At 48.3% G+C, this 18267-nt stretch overlaps 1 protein-coding gene and 1 long non-coding RNA gene across 4 annotated transcripts in view; one reads left to right on the top strand and one right to left on the bottom strand.

Annotated features, from left to right (window-relative positions):
* Positions 1-1446: 1446 nt before the first annotated feature.
* On the bottom strand, positions 1447-12721 carry LOC115895260. Its single transcript, XR_004055469.1, has 3 exons — positions 12609-12721; positions 7772-7850; positions 1447-4221 (listed from the first exon to the last, which is right to left on the bottom strand). It is a non-coding gene; the product is annotated as an uncharacterized LOC115895260 (long non-coding RNA).
* Positions 12722-14675: 1954 nt separating this feature from the next.
* Positions 14676-18267, top strand: part of CHD9 (chromodomain helicase DNA binding protein 9) — a 295589-nt gene continuing 291997 nt past the window's right edge. The window contains exon 1 of one of the 3 annotated variants that reach the window (XM_030924817.1): positions 14676-14756. The gene's annotated coding sequence lies outside the window, so the exon portion shown is untranslated. The remainder of the gene's footprint in view (positions 14757-18267) is intronic. The other 2 variants (XM_030924812.1, XM_030924809.1) reach the window with 2 other exon arrangements.

Here is an 18267-nt window from a genome sequence, read left to right on the forward strand (position 1 = left end):
TGTCCTAGCATCACTCTTCTGCCGAAAGACACCCCACTGCACCCATCAAGATAAACTCTCAAGCTCTCAATATAAAATACGAGGCACTTCACAATTTGATCCCTTTTTTTTTTTTGATACGGAGTCTGGCTCTGTCGCCAGGCTACAGTGCATGGTGCAATCTCAGCTCGCTGCAACCTCTGCCTCTCGGATTCAAGCGATTCTCGTGCCTCAGCCCCCCGAGTAGCTGGGATTACAGGCACGTGCCACCACACAGATAATTTTGTGTGTGTGTATTTTTAGTAGAGATGAGGTTTCACCATGTTGGCCAGGATGGTCTCAATCTCCTGACCTCATGATCCACCCTCCTTGGTCTCCCAAAGTGCTGGGATTACAGGCATGAGCCACTGCGCCCGGCCCATGATTTGATCCTTTTTGCTTGTCAAGCTTTACCTCCCTGTCCCTGTGCTGTGGGCACCTTAGGCTCCTATAACACTGTACATTGTGCCTCATGCAGTTCTTGTATCCAACTCCAGGTCATACATTCCCTTTCTGAAATACCCATCCTCTTTGTCTAATTCCAACTTACTCTTGAAAGCTCTCGGGTCTCACCTAGACTGGAAAGATCTCCCTGGACCACCCTGTTCCAGGCGGTACTCCCACAAAGATGGCACTTTATGAACATTTTATGAACACTGAGGAGTTTGGCATAGAGTAGTTGCCCAGTAAACACTGAATTAATAAATGAATACACGAATGAATGAATGATGAGTGACAGAGTGGAAACTCAACAAATATTTGTTGAATGAATCAATTGGTTAAAAGGAAAAAATGTATTGCCTCATGCAACTAAAAAATTCAGGGTAAGAGCTGAATGTATGAATAAATGGATAGATGAATGGATGGAAAGATGGATGGATGGATGGATGGATGGATGGATGGAATGATGGATGAAAAGATGGAAGGACTGATGAACAGATGGGTGGATGGATGGATGGATAATGGATGGAAGGATGGATGGACAGATGGAAAGAAAGATGGAAGGAGTGATGAACAGATGGGTGGATGGATGGATGCATGGATGGAAAGATGAATGGATAGATGACTGGATGAAAGGAAGGAAGGAGGGATGGATGGATGATGGATGGATAGATACATTAACTAATAAACCCCTCCTCTTCCAGCAATTTGGGAAGTTGGCATTTGCAGGCCTGTTTTTCCAGAGATTAAAGTTATATTTCAGTAGACATAAACCTGACCACTTTTACCAGGCACTCAAGAAATTCTGGAACCTCAAAGGGAGACAGAAGAGTGATCCTAGGCTCCAGTGGATAACTGGAATGTCCTTAAAAGGAAACTGAGTACTTTTTTCTGTTACAGATTAACTTCCCAGTAAATTGCAGCATGCCTGCCACAGCTGGAGGTGGATGAAGAATTCTGTTTTTAAAAGCCCTCAGAGAACTTGAATTTAATTAAATGAGCATTTTACTCCATTCCAAAAGGAAGCAAAACAAACCACCCTGTTTCTGAACTTCGAAGGACCTAAAGCTTCCTTCCTTTGATTTGGTAAAAAGCTGAGTGAGTTCTGCCCCTCAGGAGCTAGTGAAATAAGGGCAGCCCCGCCTCAAAGCCTCACCACAAGCTGCGAACTCTTTCCATAGAGTCCTGAGTGTGGACATTGCAAGCAGCTCTCACCAGGCACGATCCTGTTTTGCAAGGTAAATTTCCATTAGGAGGGAGGAGGGAGAAAAACAGAGTTGTCTTAAAAAAAAAAAAAAAAAAATTGAAAGGAGTTCCCAGAGCTTGGCCTATCCCCAGTAAGCTGTGAAAAGAGGCCCCAAACTTCCTGATCCCCAGCTGCAAGCCCAGGCCTGTTTCCTGGCCTGCAGCAAGCTTAGCACCCCTGGGACAGGGCAGGGCTTTGGGCCAGCTGACACGGCCCCCATCTCTTCTGCTCCTCCAGGCTCTGCTGAAGCAAAGGGAAACTCTGTAGTCAATTTCAGGCTGAACTGGCTTTGCTTCTTGGGCCTCCTTATTTCTTCCTCACTGCAGTTGCCTTATTGCTCAAAAGAATCTCCTTCAGTTTCTCAGGATTTTATGGCCAAAAGGAAGGTAGCTTACTGCTTCTCTCTCCCTCCCTCATCCCTCATTCCTCCAACTCCCTTCATTTCTTCCTTTCCTTCTCGCCCACCCTCTCCCCTTTTTTCTCTTCCTCCCTCTTTCCTACCCCTTTTCCCCATCCCTCTCCTTCTCTCCCTTCCTCCCTCCGTCTCCCTTCTCCTTCTCTCCCTCTCCCTTTCTGCCTCTCCCCGCTCTTTCATCTCCCTACCTCTTCCCTCTTTCTCTCCATCTCCCTCTCCTTCTTCTCCTCCTCCCTCTCTTCCTCTTTTCCCTCCCCCTTCTTCTTGCCCTCTCTCCTCCCTCCTCTTCTCCCTCCCTCCTCCTCCCTCTCCCTACCTCTTTCCTCTCTTTCTCTCCTTCCCCCCTCCTCTCCCTCCTCCCTTTCTTCATCTTTCCTCCCTTCTCTCCCTCCCTGCTCCCACTTTCCTCTCTGTCTTTTCCTCCCTCCCCCTAACCCCCCACCACAGTAAAAATAAAAAGTCCCCCAATGCATCACCCAACCTGCAGTGAAGCAACTCCAAGCTGACCAGTTACCTACTTCTCAATAGGCAGGTAGGTCCCAGTGAATAAAGAAAAATGGTCCTCACTATGCACAGGCTATAAAGGGACTTGTATTTCAGTTTAATCATGAGAAAGGCTCTCTGCTTTAAGTAGCACTCTACATGCAGTTCCCAAGCCAAACTGCTGGGACTCAACTGTGGGTTCTGCTCCTTCCTGGCTGTCCATACTCAGGCAAGTGACTTTATTTCCTCCATTTCCTCATCTATAAAATGGGGGTGGTTGGGATTAAACTGTCTGTGGAAAGTTCTCAGCATGGCGCCTGGCACAAAGTAACGTCTCCCTCGCCTCTGTTCTCACTCCTGTTCCACAGAATTACACCCACTCTTCTCTGCTGATCCTCTAATCTCACATCCCCAATTCTGTCTTTCAAATGTGTTGTGTCATCATTTATTTGCAAACATGTCTATTTAATTTCAAATGAAAACGCTTTTGAGTGGAATTAAAAACAAAACACATGCGGGGGAGAAAAGAAAGGCTGACAGACATGTTAGTAAACAGTGAAATATTTTTGAAAGCTGGATACAGATAGCTCAGATGCTAGAGGGTTGAAATGGACAGACTTTGGCTACGAAGAGATATGTGAATGTTAGCAGAGGGACTCTTTTGGGGGATTAAGGAATCAGGAACACAACTCTCTCTTCTTTCCTTCACACCAGGGCTCCATGCCCCACTTACTGGAGGACCAAGCAAGACCTTGTTGCTTTCGATTTACAGGATCCCAGTCAGATCCTGATATTTTCCATAGTTTCTTAACAACAATTCAAGTTAAATATTAAATTATTCATAGACATAGTGTGGAGTGAGCCAAGTGCAACATGTTGCTGTCAGGGGTGTTGGCTACTCTGCCAGCTGTTGAAAAAAGGAGAAAGAAAGAGAGCAAACTGAGATCCACACACCCCACACATTATGACCAAGGCGCCTTCTGAATTCAGGAAAGCCAGGCAGATGGGGATCACTGGATGCTCACAGCTTGGCAGCAGATATTCATTGGAGTCAGAACAGTCTGCTCTGAGGCTTGTCCGCATCCGGAAGTTGCAGGAAAGTTCCACAATATGTAAAGACTTCTTTTGTCCTCTCTGTGGGAGAGCTGGGGAAATAGGATTCCTCATAGACTTATCCTTCCCTCCCCTCCAAGGAGCAAAGGCTGCTAAAAACTTCTGAAGCCTGAATCCTAAAGTTGGAGGCTTTCTCTCTCTCCTCCCAGTGATCGGAGCTTCTCAGGGTTGGGATCGTCTCATGGTTCACGGGCCAAAGGCAGTTCCAGGAAGGTGAGGGTCCGACTCTGGAGAGAAGCATCTCAGCTCTTTGGCTCAGGGGTTGCATCCTTCAGCGGGGCATCCTTGCAGTCTGCTGCCTTGGTGCTGGTCTCCAGACCTGGCTCTCCTCCCTCGTGCTCTTCCCCAGGCTTCTGGGACTCAGCTGCCACCGTGGTGCTCTTGCTGGAGTGGCACCCCATCTCAGAGGGACCCAGAGGATCCAGTGCTCTTGGACGTTCCGGGAGGAGGAAGGTCTGTGCGGCTGATCCTTGGGGGCCGGCGTTAAATAACCATCCTCTGAGCACTGTTGAAAAGAGCCAGTTCCGTTTCTATGGACACAAGGAGACGCCCCCCTGTGCATAAGGAGCCCCCTGTTGGGTGGGCAGGGCCTGGAGAGCTGCCCTTCCAGCTAACCTGGCCAATTCCAGTCACTGTGCCCCATTCATTCCACCAGAAGAATTCCCATTTGTTTAATCTATAACTTACAAATCACCCCACCACCACTTCCTAGTTACCTGTAAACACCAGCCCCTATCTTCACATGCAAAACAAGTCCTGTCACTATGCAACGGACTGTGGCCTCCCTCTATATCTCAGGGCCACGTTCAGTTCCTGGGACTCACCCCCCACTTGGAGACCATCCTTTAACCTAGAATGCCAACTCCACCCAGTGTTGAGGAAGAGGGAGTCTCAGGACCGTGGACTCCCAGGGTTATCCAAACAGGTAAGTCATTAAAATAACTAGCTAATAGATGCTGGGTACTACTCTGTGCTAAGCACAGTTCACATCCATTATTTGTTTACAACCCTAAGAAGTAGGTGTATTATTTAATCTTCATTTAACACATGGAGACACTGAGGCACAGGGAGGTTGAGTAATTTGTCTGAGGTAGTTTCTAACAGCCAGCAAATAGCAGGGCTGTGATTTGAACCCAAGTCATCTGCTTTCCAACCTCTTATATTTTCCTTTTTTTGTTGTTGTTTTTGTTTTTGAGACAAGGTCTCACTCTCTTTCCCAGGCTGGAGTGCAGTGGTGCAATTATGGCTCATCGCAGCCTCAACCTAGGCTCAAGTGATCCTCTCAGCTCAGCCTCCCAAGTAGCAGGGACTATAGATGCGCACCACCATGCCCAGCTAAGTTTTGTTTGTTTTGTTTTTTTGTAGAGGTGCTGGGGATTGGAGGGTGGTGGGGTTGCTCAGGCTGATCTCGAACTCCTGGGTTCAAGTGATCTGCCTGCTCAGCTTCCCAAAGTGTTGAGATTACAGGTGTAAGCCACCCACTCTGTTTATCACTATGCTAATATTATCTATTTTAAAGACCCCATCAGGCTATCTTCACACACCACACAGATGTTATCTACTTCGTAAGCTGTCATTGGGACACACAGGTAAAGGTTTTCGCAGCTGTGAGCGATCTCTGATGTGAATACTTCCTGAGTGAAGCCTCGTGTTCCATGGAACTGGAGTTGGGAACTCGTGTGCTCTATAGTTGACCCTATGTTACATTCTGATCACCTGGCATTCCTTTTCCTAACTCTAGTAGGGGACTGATAATCCTGACCCAGCTCCTAGGAAGCTAGATGGAGGGTCAGGCAGGACTGTGAAGTGGCTTTTCTGAGAAGTACATTTACAATGATTCTTTGTGTATGCACACAGCAGTCAAAGGTGACATTGACTCAGATTCACTTGTGGAGGGCAGGTGCACACCAGCCTCGGACACTTCACACAGACCTTCTTGGTTACTCCTCACAATCACACAGTCCTCCAAGGAAGTATTATTAACCCCACTTTAGAGTTCAAATCACTGAGTCCAGAGTGGTTTGGTTGGTTACCCAGGGTCACAAACCTGGTAAGCAGCCAGCTCAAGATGCAAGCGCAGGTCCTGCTGTCTCCGGAGCCTGTGATCTTCCCAGTCCAATCCCCTTTCTGCCCCTGCCTCTGGTTGGTGCCATTCCTCCTCTCTGGGCCTGGGAATTCAGTGATCTGCAAGAATGCTGCAAAACTCCCCTATAAATCAGCTTTCTTTGAACAAGCTTCTTGCCAACAGGGCCTGGCAGAGTGACAATCCAGAAGACATTATGATGCTATTTACCTCTCCCACATAAATGCCAAAGTACACTTTGGGGCTGTCAGGGTGGAAGAGGGAGGTTTCATTTACCTTCCAATTAAGATGCCCCGTTTGAGGCAAAAACTCATTTGGATATTGGGATCCAGGGCCAATAATCCTCTTGTGCAGCCTCCAAATTAATCATGCTTAACCCAAGTCAGCCCAAGAGACAGGCAGCAGGAGCACCCAGGGGCCAGGTGAGAAACCCTAGGATTGTGCATGGACCAGTTTAGAGGTAAGGTCCATGGGATTAGAAGCGGGAGTCTTTAAAAAATGAATGTGGTAAGAAACCTTGGCTTGCAGCTGGGAGTGGTGGCTTATGCCTGTAATCCTAGCACTTTAGGAGGCCAAGGCGGGTGAATCACTTGAACCCAGGTGCTCAAGACCAGCCTGGCAACATGGTAAAACTCCATTTCTACCAAAAGAAATTACAAAAGTTAGATAAGCATGGTGGGGCATGCCTGTAGTCCCAGCTACTTGGGAGGCAGAGGAGGGAGCATAGTTTGGACCCAGGAGATGGAGGTTTCAGTGAGCCAAGATTGTGTCAATGCCCTCCAGCCTAGTAAACAGAGCTAGACCCTGCCTTAATTTAAAAATCTTTCTTTCTTTTTTTTTGTTTGAGACGGAGTCTCGCTCTGCCGCCCAGGCTGGAGTGCAGTGGCCGGATCTCAGCTCACTGCAAGCTCCACCTCCCGGGTTTACGCCATTCTCCTGCCTCAGCCTCCCGAGTAGCTGGGACTACAGGCGCCCGCCACCTCGCCCGGCTAGTTTTTTGTGTTTTTTAGTAGAGACGGGGTTTCACCGTGTTAGCCAGGATGGTCTCGATCTCCTGACCTCGTGATCCGCCTGTCTCGGCCTCCCAAAGTGCTGGGATTACAGGCTTGAGCCACCGCACCCAGCTGGAGTCCACATTTTTATTTTGCACTTGGTCCCACAGATTATACAACTCATCCAGGGTGTGTCGGGGAGAGGTGGTCACAGGCAAGACAAGGATTCTTCTTAAAGATTTTTAAATTGGCCGGGCGCGGTGGCTCAAGCCTGTAATCCCAGCACTTTGGGAGGCCGAGACGGGTGGATCACGAGGTCAGGAGATCGAGACCATCCTGGCTAACACGGTGAAACCCCATCTCTACTAAAAAATACAAAAAACTAGCCGGGCAAGGTGGCGGCACCTGTAATCCCAGCTACTCGGGAGGCTGAGGCAGGAGAATGCCGTAAACCCGGGAGGCGGAGCTTGCCATGAGCTGAGATCGGGCCACTGCACTCCAGCCTGGGCGACAGAGCAAGACTCCGTCTAAAAAAAAAAAAAAATGTGGACTCCTTGTTCGAAATGATTGAGAATTTCAAGACAGTGACAGCAAGACAGTGAGTGACAGCAGAACTTTAAATGAAGCACAAGGCCCACGAATCCAGCCCTGTCCACACCCAACCTCTTCCTCAACTCCCAGAAATGGATTCACCTCGGATGAGGACTGTGATTTGCCAGATCTGCTATCTGGCTCAGCTCAGGGTACACAGTCCTAGGAATAGAATGTGACCAGAAGAAAGGCAAGAACAGAGAAATGAGGTATGGGCAACCCAAAGATGGATGGGACCTCAGTAGATCACATTTTAAATATTTTCAGCTTTAAACTGCTTCCTTAGACATTACTACCTACAAAACACAGCACACATGCACGCACACACACACACACACACACACAGATCCACATTAAAAACACAAAAACTTCTTGGAAAACATACTGACCATGTCATATGTTGGCAAGGTTGTGGAGCAACTGGAACTCTCATATATTGCTAATGGGAACCATGATATGGTGCAGCCCCTACAGAAAACAGCTGGGCAGTTTCTTAAGAAGTATACATTTACCATAGGGCATTTACCTGTATCAGTGAGACCTGGATGCCATAAGAAAATACCACAGACTGGGTGGCTTACACAAGACATCTATTTCCTCACAGTTTTGGAGGCTAGAAGTTCATGAGCAAGCTGCCTGCAAAGTTCAGGTTCTGGTGAGGGCTCCCTTCCTGGCTTGTAGACGGCCCCCTTCTCACTGTATCCTCACATGACCTTTCCTCAGTACTTTTGGAAAGAGAGAGCTCTGATATCCCTTCCTCCTCTTATAAGGATACCAGTTCTATCAGATTTCTAGCCCATCCTTATGAAGTCATTTAATCTTAATTGCTCCATAAAGTCCCTTTGTGTATGCACACAGCAGTCAAAGGTGACATTGACTCCAAATACAGTCCCTCTCTCCAAATACAGTCACATTGGAGTTCAGGGTTTCAACATATAAATTTGGAGGTAAGGCCAGGCATGGTGGCTCACACTTGTAATCCCAGCAGTTTGGGAGGCTGAGGTTTGTGGATCACTTGAGGTCAGAGTTCAAGACCAATCTGGTCAACATGGTGAAACCCCATCTCTACTAAAAATACACAAATTAGCCAGTTGTGGTGGTGTGCACCCATAGTTCTGGCTTCTCGGGAGGCGGAAGTGGGAGGATCACTTGAGCCTAGGGAGTTCAGGCTGTAGTGAGCTATGATTGTGCCATGGCACTCCAGCCTGGGTGACAGAGAGACACTGTCAAAAAAGAAAGAAGGAAAGGAAGGGAGGGAGCGAGGGCGGGAAGGGAGGGAGGAAGGGAGGGAAGGAGGGAGGGAGGAAGAAAAGAAAGAAAATCAGATTTACGGTTTATTAAGAAAATTTGGGCTGGGTACAGTGGCTCATGCCTGTAATCTCAGCACTGTGGGAGGCTGAGGCAGGCGAGTCACTTGAACCCAGGGGTTTGAGACCAGCCTGGTCAAAATGATGAAACCCCATCTCTACAAAAAACATACAAAAATTAGCTGGGTGTGGTGGCATGTGCCTGCAGTCCCAGTTACTCCAGAGGCTGAAGTGGGAGGTCACTAGCATCTGGGAGGTGGAAGAGGTAGAGACTGCAGTGTGCCAAGATTGTGCCACTGCACTCCAGCCTAGGCTACAGAGTGAGACCCTCTCTCTCAAACAAAAAAGGGAAGAAAAGAAAATAAAAACGTTTAAAGATCAAACAACAAAAATAAATAAAAACCATTTGCCAGGAGCCTAGGGGGCTTATTTGCCATCTGGTCCTAGTACTCGAGATCATTTAAAATTCTCGTTCTCCTGCTTCTCACTCACTTACTCAAACAAACAAAAAACACTTGCCACTCATTTAGCTCAACAGCTCTTTATTGAACCACAAGGTACAAAGTTCCATTTTGGGTGCTGTGCAGTTTACAGAACCTTAACTCGTAATTAACGAGGCCTGAGTCTGGAGGCCAAGAGGGCTTGTGTGCACAGGGTCACCTAACAGCAATGACTGTAGGTCAGGAGAGTGGTCAACCCAAGACACCCTGCAGAAGGAGAACTGGGGACCTAAGCACCCAACCTCACTATCCTCCCTGCCTCTGGTCTTTGCCAGGTATACCATTGGCCAAACCCAGCTTGAAACTAGTAGGCATATAAGCCTTTGGTGGTGCCCATTTAAGTCAAACACACAGAGCCGGATGGAGGGTGGATACAAGACAGGTAGGACCACCCACATGGATCTGACTCTTGGTTTTTTGTTATTTATTTATTTATATTATTTTTTAATAGAGATGGGGGTCGCATTATGTTACCCAGGCTGCTCTCGAACTCCTGGGCTCCAGAGATCTTCCTGCCTCAGCCTCCCAAAGTGCTGGGATTTCAGGCATGAGCCACTGTGCCCGGCCAGTTTGTTTTTTGAAATCAGGTCTCATTCTGTTGCCAGGATGGAGTGCAGTGGAGTGATCAGGCATGGCTCACTGCAGCCTCGACCTTCTGGGCTCAAGCCATCCTCCTGCCTCAGCCTCCTCAGTGGCTAGAACTACAGGCATGCGCCACCACACCCAGCTATTGTGTGTGTGTGTGTGTGTGTGTGTGTGTGTAGACAGGGGTCTCACTTTGTTTCCTAGGCTGGTCTTGAACTCCTAGCATCAAGTGATCCTCCTGCCTCGGTCTCCCAAAGTGTTGGGATTACAGACATGAGCCACCATACCTGGAGCATCTTACTCCTGATTAAGGGGCATAGAATCTGCTGGATGAGGCCACATTCTTGCAGCAAATTATACTATTTAGCAGCATCAATAAGTCCTTTAATATGGAGGGTGTCACACTGGAAATAGGGGACGGGAGGGCTTCCTAGAGCAGGCCACATTTGAGCTGGACCTAGAAGGATGCACAGAATATCAGCTAGTAAAAGAGGGAAGGACACAGTGACCAAAATGAGCAAATATAAAATCCCTTCCTAAGAGTACAATTTAATTCTCTGGTCATTGATGGGAAGGCAGGTAGTGGTCATGGTTAAAAGCAGTTTCAGCATGAGAGGAACTTGGGTTTGAATACCACCTCTCCAGTGTATATGCTGTATGGCCTTCAGCAAGTTGCTTAACATTTTTTACTGTTTCTTTACCTGTAAGATGTAATTAATAATAACTGCTTCCTGGGGCCAGGCACGGTGGCTCACGTCTGTAATCCCAGCACTTTCGGAGGCTGAGGTGGGCGGATCACTTGAGGTCAGGAGTTCGAGACCAGCCTGGCCAACATGGTGAAACCCTGTCTCTACTAAAAATACAAAAATTAGCCAGGCGTGGTGGTAGGCATCTGTAGTCCCAGCTACTCGGGAGGCTGAGGCAGAAGAATCGCTTGAACTGGGAGGCGGAGGTTGCAGTGAGCTGATATTGCTCCACCCTACTCCAGCCTGGGCAACAGAGCCAGACTCTGTCTCAAAATAATAATAACTGCTTCCTGGGCTGTGCATGGTGCCTCACACCTGGAATCCCAGCACTTTGGGAGGCCAAGGTAGGTGGATGGCTTGAGCTCAGGAGTTTGAGACCAGCCCGAGCAACATGGTGAGATCCTGTCTCTACCAAAAATATAAAAATTAGCCAGGCATGATGGCACACACCTGTGGTCCCAGCTACTTGGGAGGCTGAGGTGGGAGAATCACTTGAGCCTGGGAGGTGGAGGTTGCAGCGAGCCAAGATCACACCATTGCACTCCAACCTGAGTGACAGAATGAGACCCCATCTCAAAATAAAATAAAATAAAATAAAATAAAATAAAATAAAAGCAATTAAAATACTTGCTTCCTGGGATTTTTGGAAAGAGTCAATAAGACAGAATCAGTTCATCTGCTATTATACTTCCTAACACCTGGGAGGGTTTGCAGGTACAATCCAGAACCAGAAAGAGAACTGTCTTACTCCCATCAATCATAGACACACTGTGACCTCAAGAGTTAAGTTGCCAATCAGTCCACAAGCCAGCCTCACAAGACCAAGTGTCCTCCTGCGACCGGTAGCCAGGTCCTTCCCCCGTGGTCTCTTTGGTATTTCAGCCTCTTTCCTTCTCTACACCTCCTGCTGGGGTCCCGACACCATCTTGCCCACGACTCCAGTGCCACCATTTCTAGCTCCATCCACTTGAGACCACAGAGGATCCTCACCCTCTTTAATGGAGACTCACTCTAGAAGAGAAATATGCCCTTTCTTACTAAAAAGTAGATCACATCTCATAACATCATTTTATGAATTTATTTTAAAAAACAAAAATAACAAAATTCTCCCTTTAAAGAAAAGTGTGAACAGAACAAGAAAGCAAAAGGGATAAAAATGAGTACCTTGCCTATCCTGTTCCATATATAAAGCACGAGTCCAGCACGTAGTAGGTGCTTAGTAAACAGTAGTGAGGTGTTCAGGGCATGTGCTTTGGAATAAGATAATCCAGATTCACGTTCTAGGGACATTACTTGCTAACTCCTCTACCTAAGGGCAATTAAACATTACAGGTCTCAGTTTCTTTGCTGAGAAAATGGGGAGAGTAACAGTGCCTACTTTGTAGGATTGCTGTTGAGGATTAAATTGTGAATCTAAAATCCTTAGTGCGTGAGCCAGGTATGGCAGCTTGTGTCTATAATCCCAGCTACTTAGGAGGTTGGAGTGGGAGAAATGCTTGAGGCCAGGAGTTCTAGACCAGCCTGAGCAACATTAAAAACATAAGAAACCCCATCTCTTGAAAAAAAAATAAAAATAAAAATGTAAAAATTAGCCAGGCATGGTGACAATGCCTGTAGTCCCAGCTACTTGGGAGTCTGAGGTGGGAGGATCCCTTGAGCTCAAGAGTTTGTGGCTGCAGTGAACAATGATCGCCTGGGTTACAGAACAAAACCCCATCTCTTAAAGAAAACTCTTAGTGTCTAACACGTTATGAATATTTTATTATTATTTACATACTTCAGCCTACCAAAACTCCTGTTTTCCATGGAGAAAGCAGACCTGTTAATAACTCTGCAGTTTCCAAAAACACTGTGATTAGCAGAATGAGAAAAATGCCATAAGAACTCAGAAGAGAAAGTCACTAGGAAGACTAATCTCATCAGGTGATGCCAGAATCCGGAGGTTGTAATCTAGGACTTTGCCCAGGCATGCTTTGGGGCACAGTGATGGGGAGAGAGCTGTTGCAAAGATGGGGCAAGAGTGGTCAGGACATGACTCAGACACTTTAAAGTGAAAGAATGGGAAATTGTCTGCCAGCTGGTACTTACCTTGGGCTGTCAGCGCTCCTCTGACTGATTCACCTTCACCAGGGCACCAGCCTGCAGTGGAGTAGCTGGGGCTGGTTCCTATTACTGACACCCACCACCCCTTGCCCTTCCAGGTGTTGCCCACAGATGACACCTCCTCCTCCTGCTCCTCCTCCTCTTCTTCCCCTGCTCCTGCTTCTCCTCTTTTTCCTGCTGCGCCTTCTCCTCATCCTCCTGCTCTCCTGCTCCTCCTCCTCCTGCTCCTCCTCCTCCTGCACTTCCTCCTCCTCCTGCTCCTCCTCCTTCTGCTCCTCCTCATCCTTTTCCTGGTCTTCCTCCTCCTGCTTCTCCTCCTCCTCCTGCTCCTCTTCCTCCTGTTCCTGGTCCTCCTCCTTTCTCCTGCTCTTCCTCCTCCTGCTCCTCCTCCTCCTCTGCCCTTGATATTCATTTTGACCAGATTACACCAGGACAGAGAGTCCAAAGGTTAAATAGGCACGCGCGTGTGCGAGCACACACACACACAGAGCTGGAACAATGACAGAGCGTCCTGGGGGAGCAGAGTGGGGGCCGGGGAGAGGAGGAGAAGAGGATTGCAGGAGTCACTTTCACAAATCGCCTCAAATTTCCACTGAAGGCATTATTTCCAAATGTTGCCACACAGAGAAACTGCCAGGATTAAAAGAAAACTTGAAGACGTTCACATAGAACTCTGCAACGCTTGTATCCATCACCAGGCCTGTCTGCCCTGGCGCCCTAAACATAGATTTATTTATTTACTTTTTTGAGGCAGGGTCTCACTCTGTCACCGAGGCTGGAGTGCAGTGGTGCGATCTCGTTTCACTGCAACCTCCTTCCGGGTTCAAGGGATTCTCCCACCCCAGCCTCGGAGTAATTGGGATTACAGGCGCCTGCCACCACGCCTGGCTAAATTTTGTATTTTTTGTAGAGACGGGGTTTTGCCATGTTGGCTAGGCTGGTCTCAAACTCCTGACCTCAAGTTATCCTCTTGCCTCAGCCTTCCAAAGTGCTGGGATTACAGTGCCTGGCCCTAAATATAGATATTTTTAATAAATCCTGTACTTACCCACAACGAGCTCAGTTGCTTTGCATTAGATCATTGTGTGTGTTAAAAGTATTCGTGTGTTACATTAAATGTGAATTCAGCAACGGCAGAGAGTTTTGTGTTTTGTTCTTCATTGTATCCCTTGATTGTGGAAAAGTGGCACATAGTAGGTGCTCAGGTTAATCGTTGTTAAATGAAGAAATAAATGAAATATAAACATATTAAATGGTCTACGATATTTGTAAGCGTTTTGGCATGTCTTCATTTAAAGAATACCAGGCAGCTGGGAGCCATAGTTTACACCGGTAATCCCAGTGCTTTGGGAGGCTGCAGGCGAGAGGATCGCTTGAGGCCAAGAGTTCAAGAGCAGCCAGGGCAACATAGAGAGACCTCGTCCCTACAAAACAAACAAACAAACAAACAAAAACAATTCCCTCAAGCCGCCCCTTCCCCTTCCACTGCTCAGGGAAGGCCTTCCAGCAGAGCAGAGCACGAGGTCGCTGGCACACACCCATCCTCCACCAGCCCTGGCCTCTGTAGAGCAAGTCAGCAGGGCAGGCTGTTTCTCTCATTCAGGGACGGTTTAGGGGGTGGCAGGAAGAAAGGGCTGCTGATAGGCGAAGGGCCTCCCTGGGTTTGAGAGAACCCCAGCCTCGGATAGTCCCAGCACATTTAAACCAGAAGCGGTGCCCAAGTGGGGTGCACTGAAAGCTGCTGGATGAAGGGAAGGATCCCTGAGCCCAGCACGGAAAACCGGAGGATGGATACCAGGCCGAGGGCTAGGGCCTGGCCGTCCCTCCGTGCCCCAAGAGAAAGTTCACCAAGTTCAGATCCCAGTGCCCTGCAGCGGGTGAAGGTGGTCCGGCTCCAGGCCGAATCTGGCCACAGGGCTGGACGCGCGTTGGAAAACCGCCCACGTGGGAAGCCTTGGCTGCATTTCCGCCCTGGACTGTGCTCCCGCCTGCCAGGGCGGTCTCTGCGCAGCCGCCCCGCGCCCACTAGGTGGCGCCTGCGCTCTAATGGGCGCTTCATAGGCGCAGCGACCGCGACCGCTCGAACCTGAGTCCCAGGATTCCGGGGACTGGAGGGCAGCGCTGGCAGCCAAGGTAAGATTCCTGAGCTCCGGGCGTCTCCCTGGAGCCTCTGAGGTTGGGGTGGACAGCGGGGCGGCCGCTGGGCACAGTTTGTGGTCTGCAGAGATAACCGGAGGAGTCGGGGCGGCAGCACGTGTTGTAGCTGGGGGGGGACCCAGAGACCCGCAGTCTCGGAGCTGGGCCTAAAGCAAGGCAGAGCACCAGGTCGCTGGCACGCTCGCATCCTCCCCAGCCCTCGCCTCCGAGAGCATGCCCGAATCCCCAAGCCGCGCGTCCTCGAAGCGGAAAGCAGCCACTGTCGCCTAGCGCCACTCCAGGGTGGCAGCGGAGTGCTGATAAGGTCCAGAGCACCACTTCTTAAACTTGTCTGCACGTTGGCGTTGCTTGGGGAGCATTAAAAAAATACCGATGCCCTAGTTCCACCCCCCCAGAGGCTCAGATGTGATTGGTCTGGGTGGGGGACCGGACATCTGGGTTTTAAAATGTTTGCAAGAGATTCCAGCTGGCAGCCAAATTTGAGGACCCTTGATCTAGGGAGCTGGAGAAAAACGGAGGACATTTGTTTGTTCTAACCCAGAATGCTGGTGATTCCCTCCTCCTCTTCCTCCAGTTCGCCCTCCTCCTCTTTTCTCATGTGCCTTTTAAGCAGGAAATGCCTCTGCCTTTGTACTGTCAAACCCAAGATAACATATTTACCATCCCCCACCCCCCACAGTAGGGCTGGTTCTGAAAGGGTTGAACTCAAAAATGGGCAGGGAACAGAAAGACAGCAGTGTGGAGTGTGAGAGAAGACTCTTGGGGTTTACGGGTAGGAAGGGGGTTCCTCCCCACCCTGATCCCAGAGAAGATCAGGAGACTGGCTGGAGCTGTCTTCCTCATTTTGGCAAACCTAGCTGATCAGGCAGTGAGAGGCCTTATGACAAGCAAGGGCCCTTTTATAACTACTGAAAATGAGCCCTTACATTTGTTTGTTTGTTTTATACAGATGGGGCCTCACTACATTGCCCAGGATGGTCTCAGACTCCTAGGCTCAAGCCATCCTCCAGCCTCAGCCTCCCAAAGTGCTGGGATTACAGGCATGAGTCACTGCGCCCTGCCGACCCCTTATATTTATGTAACAGCAGTGTTACTAGCATGGGCAGAGAATCCCCAGAGGCAGCCCTTCTTTCTGTGTGACCTTGGAAACTCACTGAACCATCCTCAGCTTCAGTGTTTGTATCTGCAAAATGGGTGTGATAACTCTTACGGTTGCCGTGGGAATTATTCACAATAAAAGCTACTGTTTACTAAGGGTTCACCCTGTGCTAGAGGCTTTCTGTGCAGGGCCACGTTGACTCCTGACCATAACTTCCAAGGTAGTACTATGAATACTGCATTTGATAGCCGAGGAAACTGAGGCTCAGAGAGGCCAGTGATCTTGCTCAAGGTTATATAATTAATTAATAAGAAGCATGTCCCATATTTGAACCCAGGCAGTCTGCTCTTGAGCGCAGGTGCAAAAGAACAATACTCTACTGTTTCCCTTGTTGACCAGGACAGCGTGCACGGGGCAGGTGCGTGGTGTGTCTTCACAAACACTAGCTATCACTGCTGTGAGCTGTGCACTTCCACTGAATTGACTCATTCGTTCATTTGAAATACATTTATTATTGAGAGCCTACTGTGGGTCAGGCAGTTTTCCAGATGCTAGAGATAAAATGTTAGTAAGACAGAATTCAGCCAGCCCCGAATGAGAGAAGCAGTAAGAAAGTACATTATTCACAAGTTCTGAATTTGCAAATTCGTCCCTGTAATCCCAGCACTTTGAGAGGCTGAGGCAGGAGGATCGCTTGAGGCTAGGAGTTTCAGATCAGCCTGGGCAACATAGCAAGGCTCTGTTTGCTTAAAAATTATATACATTGAATAATGTTTTAAAGAAATTTGCTTGTGGCCAGGCATGGTTGCTTATGCATATAATCCCAGTACTTTGGGAAGCTGAGGCAGAAAGATTGCTTGAAGCTAGGAGTTCCAGATCAGCCTGGGTAACACAGTAAGACCCCATCTCTTTATTTTTAAAATTATATAATTAAAGAATTTTTTTAAAAAATGTGTTTGTGGCCGGGTGTGGTGGCTCACACCTGTAATCCCAGCACTCTGGGAGACTGAGGTTTGAGCTTAGGATAGCCTGGACAGCATAGTGAGACCAAGGCTCATTTAAAATAAATAAAGAAATAAAAATAAGAGGAGAAAAGGCCAGGTGCAGTGGCTCATGTCTGTAATCCCAGCACTTTGGGAGGCCGAGGTGGGTGGATCACCTGAGGTCAGGAGTTCGAGACCAGCCTAGCCAACATGGCAAAACCCAATCTCTACTAAAAATACAAAAAATTAACTGGACGTGGTGGCGGGAGCCTGTAATCCCAGCTGCTTGGGAGGCTGAGGCAGGAGAATTCCTTGAACCTGGGAGGTGGAAGTTGCAGTGTGCTGAGATCACACCATTGTACTCCAACCTGGGCAACAAGAGCAAAACTCCATCTCAAAAAAATAAAAATAAAAAAAGAAAGAAAAAAAATGTTTGTGTAACTTCCAAATCAATATCCACGACACTTTCACAGTCATATATGGATGTGCGTAGAATAGTGAAAAAGTTGAGTCACCCAGCTTGCACATTTCCAGCCAAGGGCAAACAGGAGGACACGCTGCTTTCTTGTTTCAGCTCTTGTGCTATAAACAAGTGTTTTCCCTTTTGTGGTGTACTTAGTGCCACATTTTTTGCATGTTTGTGCGTTTTTGTATGCGATGTCGCTGTTTGAAATGGCCCCAAGTGTACTGTTGACGTGCTGTCTGGTGTTCCTAAGCATAAGAAAGCTGTGATGCGCCTTACAGAGAAAGCATGTCTGTTGGGTAAGCTTCGTTCAGACATGAGTTACAGTGCACTTGGCTGAGTTCAATGTTAATGAATAATATGTATATATATCAACTATATATATCAAATAAGGCATCTTTTGTATTTGTTTTTGGTTTTTTGAGACAGAGTCTCACGCTGCCTCCCAGGCTGGAGTGCCATGGCACAATCTCAGCTCACTGCAGTCTCTGCCTCTGTTCAAACAATTCTCCTGCCTCAGCCTCCCATGTAGCTGGTAGTACAGGCACATGCCACCACACCCAGCTAATTTTTGTATTTTTAGTAGAGACGGGGTTTCACCATGTTGGCCAGGCTGGTCTCGAACTCCTGACCTCAGGTGATCCACCCACTTTGGCCTCCAAAGTGCTAGGATTACAGGCTCGAGCCACAGTGCCTGGCCTATAAGGTGTCTTTAAACAGAAACACACATAAACCAAGGTTATGTGTTGATCTGCCAGGCAGAAGAAGGTGGGGTGAGGAATAGATGTTTCTGGCAGAAAGGTCGGCATGTACAGAGACAGCCAAGAGCTTGGCAAGGCCAGGGGACTCGAGGAAAGCCAGTGGGCAGGGAGTGTGGTGGTCAAAGGGAGTAGAGAGGCTGGGGCCAGGCGGCTCCGTGTCTTGTGGGCAGCTCATTTCATC

The sequence above is a fragment of the Rhinopithecus roxellana genome, chromosome 20, assembly GCF_007565055.1.
Source record: "Rhinopithecus roxellana isolate Shanxi Qingling chromosome 20, ASM756505v1, whole genome shotgun sequence".
In the NCBI taxonomy this organism is placed as follows: Eukaryota; Metazoa; Chordata; class Mammalia; order Primates; family Cercopithecidae; genus Rhinopithecus; species Rhinopithecus roxellana.